General features: G+C 42.4%; 1 long non-coding RNA gene across 1 annotated transcript; it reads left to right on the top strand.

The window, feature by feature from the left end:
- Positions 1 to 7,766: 7,766 nt before the first annotated feature.
- On the top strand, positions 7,767 to 8,385 carry LOC141778286 (uncharacterized). The gene is made up of 2 exons (XR_012596036.1): positions 7,767 to 8,183; positions 8,302 to 8,385. It is a non-coding gene; the product is annotated as an uncharacterized LOC141778286 (long non-coding RNA).
- The last annotated feature ends 285 nt before the right edge of the window (positions 8,386 to 8,670 follow it).

The following is an 8,670-nucleotide window of genomic DNA, read 5'->3' as shown; positions in this document are numbered from 1 at the left end:
TTGTAGGCAAAATGAGGTCCTGGAGACACCTACTGTAGTGGGAACTAACCCAGAGGTGGTTAAGAGTAGGATACTTTGCCACATGTTTATATTTCTGTCTGTCTGTGGACAGAATTTGTCACCGTGATAGCGTCCAAACTGTGCCAAATGCAGTCACCAAACCTTACGGGTGTGTAGATGAGATCAAAATTAGAGATGGTTCGATACCACCTTTTAATGTCCAATACCGCAACCTTGAGTATCTGCAGATACCGATACCAATCCGATACCGTCTTTTTCCCTCTCTTACACAACTAAGTTTAATAAATTGAATAACTTTAGTTACTTTGCAGATTCAGGCTATTAATACAAAATATAATGAACTAATAAATGATGATGTATTATTATTATAGATTAAACTACCCAGCAGTGTATAAAGTCATTCAAATTACCTCCACATTAACCAGCTGCAACATTAAAGTGATGACCACTTTAAAGGTACTATATGTAAGAATTTACATGTATTAATTGCTTTGTATTACCAATGCATGAACAGATTGTAATGTAAGTTAAAAACTGAGACCGTCCTAGACTTTCTCGGTTGCCTATAACAGCCTGCAGACTGATTTTTATGTAACGCACTCGGGACGGTTCTGCTTCATAACGTTAGCTGATGAGGTCATTTGCAAATGGCGAGCTATCTGGTATCATGGAGATTGGACATTACAGATAGTGACGGTGATATATGATTGTAATGTAACGTCATGTCACTGTTTTGGCCGATGACCAGGATGATCGCTCACAGATACGGAGTGTGAACAACAGGATGCTGACTGCAGTTCAACTGACGGCCAGTGGTGTCATTAATAACAAGGATTTTCTGAAAGTTACATATAGTACCTTTAATGCATCAACAATTAGAATACAAGAATATAATATATAAAATTCTGCATAATTAGTACTTTTACTTTTGGTACTTTTAAGTATATGTTGATGCTAATACTTATGTACTTTTACTTGAGTACCCTAACATTTGGAATGTAGGACTTTTACTTGTATCTAGTATTTTACACTGTAGTATTACTACTTTTACTTAAGTAGAGATCTGAGATTTTCTTCCATCTCTGTATGTTAATATTAGTTTATTGAAATATCAAAAGGGTTTCCTTTCCATCACATGCACACAATTTTCAACATTCTGGTCTTTAACCCCATCAAAATGACCTGGCAACGCTGACTTAGAAGAGCGTCTGTGACGGAAATGGATCGGATTATTTATTTTGGGATATTTGATACTCATCTGTAAGTGGAGGTACAATATTTTTATATGATATATGGATCGACACACACTGAAGACAGAACAAATTCAGTGACTTTAAGATTTAAATCTAATCACCATAGCACACAGTATGTGAGAACGACAGCTGGCTGGTTCTGTCACTGGGAGTGTAGAAGTGGGAAAGTTATCTGTTGACATGACATAATCTAATAGCTCTTCATTCTCAGTCACCTGTGCAGATACCCAAACAGGAGTATTCATCTATTTTGATGACTTGTTTGTAAGAATCAGAAATGTCTTGTTAACAACGACACCTGTGGCCGTTAAGTCAACGAAAGTCAGCGTCCTGTTGCTCGCGCTTGTGATCGCTCTACATAGACATTAATGAACATCGCTCAAAACAGTGAGGCGACACACGTCAGCTAAAAGCACAATATCACTCTATATTTCAGCTGCTTGGCAGTAATGTTAGCTGACCAGACGAAGGTCTCTCCATGAATCAATGCTGATCCTAGTGTTGGCTTTTCCTGCCTCAGCCTCCCGACGTGGCCGGAGGGAACAGGGGAGACACCGGAGTTTTGGTCGGAGACGATAACGTTTCTCTCTGCGGAGCCCCGTCACTTCACAAGACACGGGAAACCTCTGTTGGTCTGGAGGAGCTGCAGCAGTTATTTTTGCACAAACGTCCACTGAACATTCACTAGATATTCTCAGAACTACGAAGTCTTCTGCAGTGTGGAGTGTGCACGCATACACGTGAGGTGGAGCGAGCTGAGTGAAGGCATGCAGGCAGGCAGAGGAGCAGAGGAGCAGAGTACAGCAGAGACTCCGGCCCTGGAGACAAAAGCTACGGTCTCCGCGTCCTCCGACCTCGGCCAACACTGTTTAACAGACGGGCTTCGCTAGATATTACTTTGATGGTTTGGTGCTTCTGTGTAGTTTGTGTTGGAGTCTGAGTCTGAACAGCGTAGCCACACGCGAGCGCGCATGGGACACCGACCCGGGTGATTTATACGTGTAAGAAGTTACAAACAGTCCCTTTAAGTCAAGCTCCAGCAATCTCTAAAGTCTGGAAAATAAAAAAGATGCTGATTTGATCATTTAAAAGTAAAAATGAAATAGGTCAAACCCAAAGCCTTGGACTGACAGAGACTGGGCAAATATCCTCCCAACCAGCAAACGTTTGTTTTGCAGTTGTTGATTTTTCCCGTTCAACAATCAGTGGAGCTGTTTATCTTCTCCCAGATTCACTTTTCCTGTCCCTCTTTAAGCCCCTCAGCTGTCTTCTACTGCTGCTGTTCTGGGGTTGAGTAACTGGTGAAACTCTGTTATCTGTGGTAGCATTCTTACACAGCTCTGCTAAACCTTACTACTTTGCTCCGGCTTTGCTTCGTATTTCCTCAACTGATGTCAACATGGCTGCCAGGTCACAAACTTTCTCATTTTACATTTAAACAGTACACTACAAGATGATTCTGAGAACATCTGAGGAGAGAAATAGGCATTACAGTAACAGAATATTGATTCATATTTGATCAGCGCTGCCTAGTTTGACCGTTTAAACAACGAGTGATTGAAAGCTGCTCAGAGACGGTAGATCTCAGATCAGCTCTTACTGATTGTTTTCCTCCGCTCTGTGAAATCGTACAGATGCCGTTAGGAGCACCGGAGGACACCGGAGGACACCGGAAGACACAGAGGAACATGATTGTTTTCAGATTACATGTTTCATGCACTACTGTCAGGATATAGTGACCGTTTTATAAAAATAACTTTTTTTACTCATATTTGCTCCATTTCTATCCACTGCTGCTTGAAGGAAAAATACTTTAATTAATAAATGGATAAAGCAGACGAACATGTATTCTAGCATGATCTTTTAGGTATTACAAACACAATGCTAAGACGGTGCCGTTGTAATTAGCATCACAGTACTGCTTATTCCTCGCACGCAGAGCCCTCTGTAACATCATCACTGTTACTAAAATAGAGGCAGGCCGAACTCTAAACAAAAGGAATACTTCCCTTCTCCTCTCTTTTGTTATCAATGTGAAAGTGACAGCAATGCAGCTGCTGGCTATATTTATCCACTTATATTTATACACAGAGAAGACAGTAAAAGAGACGCCCTGAGGTCATCTAAACCTCTGCTTACGCCAACCATTGTTGTCACATAAACAGCTAATAAACAAATACTGCAGTGTGTTCACCGTCTGTTTTTACCGTGTTGTGTCTATTCTGGACCGCTCCATCGTTTAGCCAGACCTCTGCACCCTCTACAGCTAATAATGGGAGTGACCCGGACTATTTCCTGTTCTCTGTGCTCGTCTCTTCCCGGCCTCTTGTGCCAAACAGGAAACTCAGGACACAGACAGGTGATGGACACGGGCTTCTAACATCTGTCTGTCTGCCAGGTTTGTTCTGAGCATCTGTGATTTCATGTCAGTTAGATGACAGAGGAACTCGCAGTGCACAGAAAGGATGAACTTTATGGCTGTGCAGGCCAAAGGTCAAAGGCCATTGATAGTGTGATGCCCACAGAAAGATGAGCAAGAGAAACTATTTCAGGGATTTTGTTAAGAGGTGAGGATGGTACAAAGTGGTACTATACTCAAAGAGAAGATTTCTCAGCCGAAGTCATGTCCTTCATCAAACAGCTGGGTAGTCTAAACAATAATTAATGTCGCCATCCGATTTCTTTCATCTGAACATCTGACCCCACTCTGGCAGATCCATCTGCTGATGTTCCAACGCTCCCATTAAAATATACTGTAGCTACAGAGTGTGAGAACTAGAGCGTACTACATCATTTTACATCAACTGAGGGAAAACTGAGGCATTTGTAAACACAAAGTATTATGATGAGCGATAAAGTCTGAGAATTTAGCTCTGACAAAATGTTAGGTGGCTTAAATCCAGAGCTGCAGTTCAACTTTCCATTGACATTTTGAACCGAGGGGGAAGTTGTTGACCCTCTTCCCAGCTTAGCAATACAAACAATATTTTTCCCTGAACGAAGCCGTGTTTATTTGACTTATAGTTTATTTTGCAAGCCATCCCATGACTGAATGAATTCATGTCAAACATCGCGGCGGATTTTTTACTAGAACTTCCTTTTAGGATGTTTTCTTCCAAACACATGCGGCCTCTCGTTTAGCAGACATCATTAAAACTGTCGGTTGCCTGATGATGATGTTGAGAGAATGAGGGAAAAAAGTCTATTTATGAATGAACTTTTATCTAATAGGGAACTTGTGAGTACAGGATTTGGGGAGTTCAGGATTTTTTGGCAGTAAAGTTGAAGCATTTAAAGGAACAGTGTGTAGGATTTATGGGGATCTATTGGCAGAAATGGAATATAATATTAAAAAGTATGTTTTTACCTCCGCCAAGGCCAGAGCCCTTGGGCCAGGAGGTAATGTTTTCGCCGGCGTTGGTTTGTCTGTCTGTCTGTTAGCAGGAATACCCCAAAAGTTTGTAATGGATTTGAATGAAATGTTTTGGAGGGGTGGGGTGTGGCACAATGAACAATCCATTAGATTTTGGTGGCGATCCGGATCATGATCCGGATTCAGGAATGTTTTTAAGGATTCCAATCAGCCTGAGCATTAAAACCACAGGGTATAACACATGCGCAGTGTAACTGATGACGCGTTGATGACGCGTGACCCCGGACTCTTCGTCCTTCTGAGAGCAGAGAGATACTTGTGTGGATGTGTGGCGAGACATCGAGGTGCGGAAGCTGCTGGCCGTCCGTGGTGAGAAAGAACAAAGCGGTAGATGACGGGATGAGAGACAACGTTGTGTAACATTACACAGACATAACAAGGCTGCTGAATGAGAGAGGCATCCGCCGACACGTTACACGGAAACACACCGTGTTAATAATAAGCCGACCACCTCACGGTACCGCCAGCTGTGAGCTGGGATCTGTTTTTAGAGTCAGGCACCTTGGCGGAGGTCTGCGCTCTCCGAGTGACATTCTAGTCTTTAGTTTATAATCACCTGAAAAGAAGAATCGCGTTTTCGTTACCTTAGAATGAGCCGTTTATATCTACACAAACACTGGCTCTATAGGGACATTTACCTTTTCACATTTTCACGTCAACCACTGTTTAGTTCTCCTACATGCTTGGCACACAGTAAAAGTTTCAGCTGGTTGCAATCTGCAACCTCACCGCTAGATCCTACAAACTACACTTTTCAAATTGCCACAATATAAAGACAGGTACTGTGTATTAGTACATTTACATGTAAGAAGTCAGTCATAGCGGGGCCAGCGTGGACGGGGGGTCGAGGTTCAGTGACACAGTGTTGGGCCAACTGGCACGTAGCCTCTCCACGCTGCATTAAGTTATCTGTTAGTGGGTCTTATCTCGGCTGCTAGTGTTGACTGAGACCTTTTCTTTTGTTGAGCTGTTGCCTTGGGGAGTTGATGAGGGGAAAAGAGAAGATTTTATACATAAATACATACGGTAAATCCTCTCTCTCTTCATCCCTCCCACACTCTCTAACACAGTAAAACTCACCGTCCACTATCGCATGAAATCAAACATAATTTTGGGTCCATTTGACCAAAACAGGTTTGTGTCCACAACAACAGATCATTGTCTAAAATGTGGATAACCTTTCAAAACATTTTGCCAAATAATAAAAACTCAGTGCTTTTTTAGGCCTCATGAGCATTGGGTGTCTGGTTCCTACCAACCCACAAACTGTGAAATAAGACGACCCCGTCAGTTTCTTGTGGGCTGTCTAGATCAGAGAACATGTGATTCATCATTCAGATTTGTCTCCCCTTCCTACTGGTGCCTTCAAATGGGGTCGTGTTTACCGTGTTTACCGTGTTTACTGTGTTTACGAGTTGGGCCCATATTGACGCCCCCTCATGTCGTATTCACAACCTCGGAAGTGGAAAGTGTTTTTTCATGTTGACAATATTGGCGGAAGTTATGGAAGTTATTTTTTTGCTGCATAATAAGTTAATATATTGTAATTTTGGTCGTATATTGTTTTTCTTCATAATTTTATAACATGTCTGAGGTAAATGTTGATATTCCCAACGGCCTCATCTTTCTCCTCTGTCATTATGTCTTTGTATTTCCTGCATTATGTTACCTGCTTGCTAGCTTGCTAAATTGTTAGCCTCTGTGGCTTCTAGACGCCGACCATAACATGAGAGAAATAATGTGTTTTTAGAACATTAAAGCATGTAAACATGTTCTAGTAGAAACCCAAAATACAAGTATGAACCTGAAAATGTGCACGATATGTCCCCTTTAAAGGGACTGTTTGTAAGAATCAGAAATGTCTTGTTAACAGCGACACCTGTGGCCATGAAGTCAATGAAAGTCAGCGTCCTGTTGCTCGCGCTTGTGCTTGCTCACATAGACATGAACGAGCATTGCTCAACACAGTGAGGAGACACACGTCAGCTAAAAGCACAATATCACTCTATATTTCAGCTGCTTGGCAGTAATGTTAGCTGACCAGATCAAGGTCTCTCCATGAATCAATGCTGATCCTAGTGTTGGCTCTTCCTGCTTCAGCCTCCCGACCGCGGCCGGCGGGAACAGGGGAGACGCCGGCACCCGGTCGGAGACGATAACGTTTCTCTCTGCGGAGCCCCGTCACTTCACAAGACACGGGAAACCTCTGTTGGTCTGGAGGAGCTGCAGCAGTTATTTCTGCACAAATGTCCACTGTACATTCACTAGGTATTCTCAGAGCTAAACTAACTCTTCTGCAGTGTGGAGTGTGCGCGCATGCACGTGAGGTGGAGTGAGCTGAGTGAAGGCAGGCAGAGGAGCAGAGGAGCAGAGTACAGCAGAGACTCCGGTCCTGGAGACCAAAGCTACGGTCTCCCCCGCGTCCTCCGACCGCGGCCAACACTGTTTAACAGACGGGCTTCACTAGATACAACCAAGAGGTTTTGGTGCTTCCGTGTAGTTTGTGTTGGAGTCTGAGACTGAACAGCGTAACCACACGCGAGCGCGCATATGCAAGCATGCATGGGACACCGACCCGGGTGATTTATACGTGTAAGAAGTTACAAACAGTCCCTTTAAAGGATAGGTTCTCATTTTTCAAGGCTATCTACATTGAAAGAGTTATTGGTCGCTGCAATCATTCATCCTGTCCACTTCCAAAGTAAGAGATGAGGGGGGAAAACACAGTCCTCATTTTGTGTAAAAAAAGCTGCAAAAAAAAGTTGCAACTGAATTTAATTTCAGACTTCAACAACAGTCTGAGTTAATCAGATTCATTGTCTTCCAATCTTATAGTCTTTGAAATACAAAATTCCCTTGGTTGGTTTCTCTGGACAGTGTTTGACGATAGTAACACAAAAAGGACATTTTGTACTATAAAGATTTATTTGAGTAACTCAAACTGCTTATGAACTTTGGCTGAACTTTGAAATGAATGTTTACAGACAATGCAGGAACAAACGGAGAAGTATTATCTTATAAAACTAAAGCTATATGTATTGTAAGTGCCGTTGCATAAATGTGTTCATGATATATAATTAGTAATTGATCACATAAGTTCATGCAATAAATAAATAAATAGATAATTAATTTAATGTAAGGTTAAAAATTTAAATATGATGTGAGTAAAATTATTTGTTTCATACAGTTCAAAATGTGTAACAGGTAGAAGTGTTTCAGTCAAAAGTACATTAGTCCACTGTGTTTTACGTTCCGCCCCGGAACCAGTGTTCCCTGTGTAGTACCACTACGACGGAATTCATTGAGGGACTGAAACAATCCAACGTAAGTGAAGGAGCAGATGCCTTTCGCGGGCTCTGTAAAGTGTTTAAAGCTATGATTATCGACGTCTGAAGCTAAAAGCAGACAGTCAAAGAGACTTTCAAAAGGACTTTCATGGACTCAAGAACCTCTTTTCATGACAAGCGGCCAACGAGGTATTGTTCTACCTGTAAATGCAATTTAACTCATGTTCCCGCCAATTTGTATTTTCCTTTGTTCTCATGCTATGTCAAGTGTATTTTACCGATATGCTTGTGCTATGTTGATTCGTAGTTTTCACGGCGTGTGCATGACGTGACTCAGAAGTGAAGCATCAGAGAAAGACGTGTCCAAGCAATAAACGCCCGTATCAAAGAACCGACCTGTGTCTGTGTTGTTGTGAAGAGAGCTACAGTGAAAACTCGCCTGCTCAACACGGGTAGGAGAGACGACACCGCAGCGGGTAACGGCGCGACGGAGATCCAGCAACAGATAAGCAAAGCCCATGGCGCATTGTTGCCATAGCAACCTCAAGCAACGGTGATTAGACTGTGTTGAAAGCGCAGCGTTTCATGCTGAAGCCAAGAAGTGCTCTACCACAATCTTCAAGTGAAAGTGGTGTGAGAAGTGGTTCAACTTGGAAACTGCAACTAAGGACTCATG

This window comes from Sebastes fasciatus, chromosome 12 (genome assembly GCF_043250625.1).
Source record: "Sebastes fasciatus isolate fSebFas1 chromosome 12, fSebFas1.pri, whole genome shotgun sequence".
NCBI lineage: Eukaryota > Metazoa > Chordata > Actinopteri > Perciformes > Sebastidae > Sebastes > Sebastes fasciatus.
Note: the sequence above shows the minus strand (reverse complement) of the source record. Positions and strands in the feature narration are given on the sequence as shown.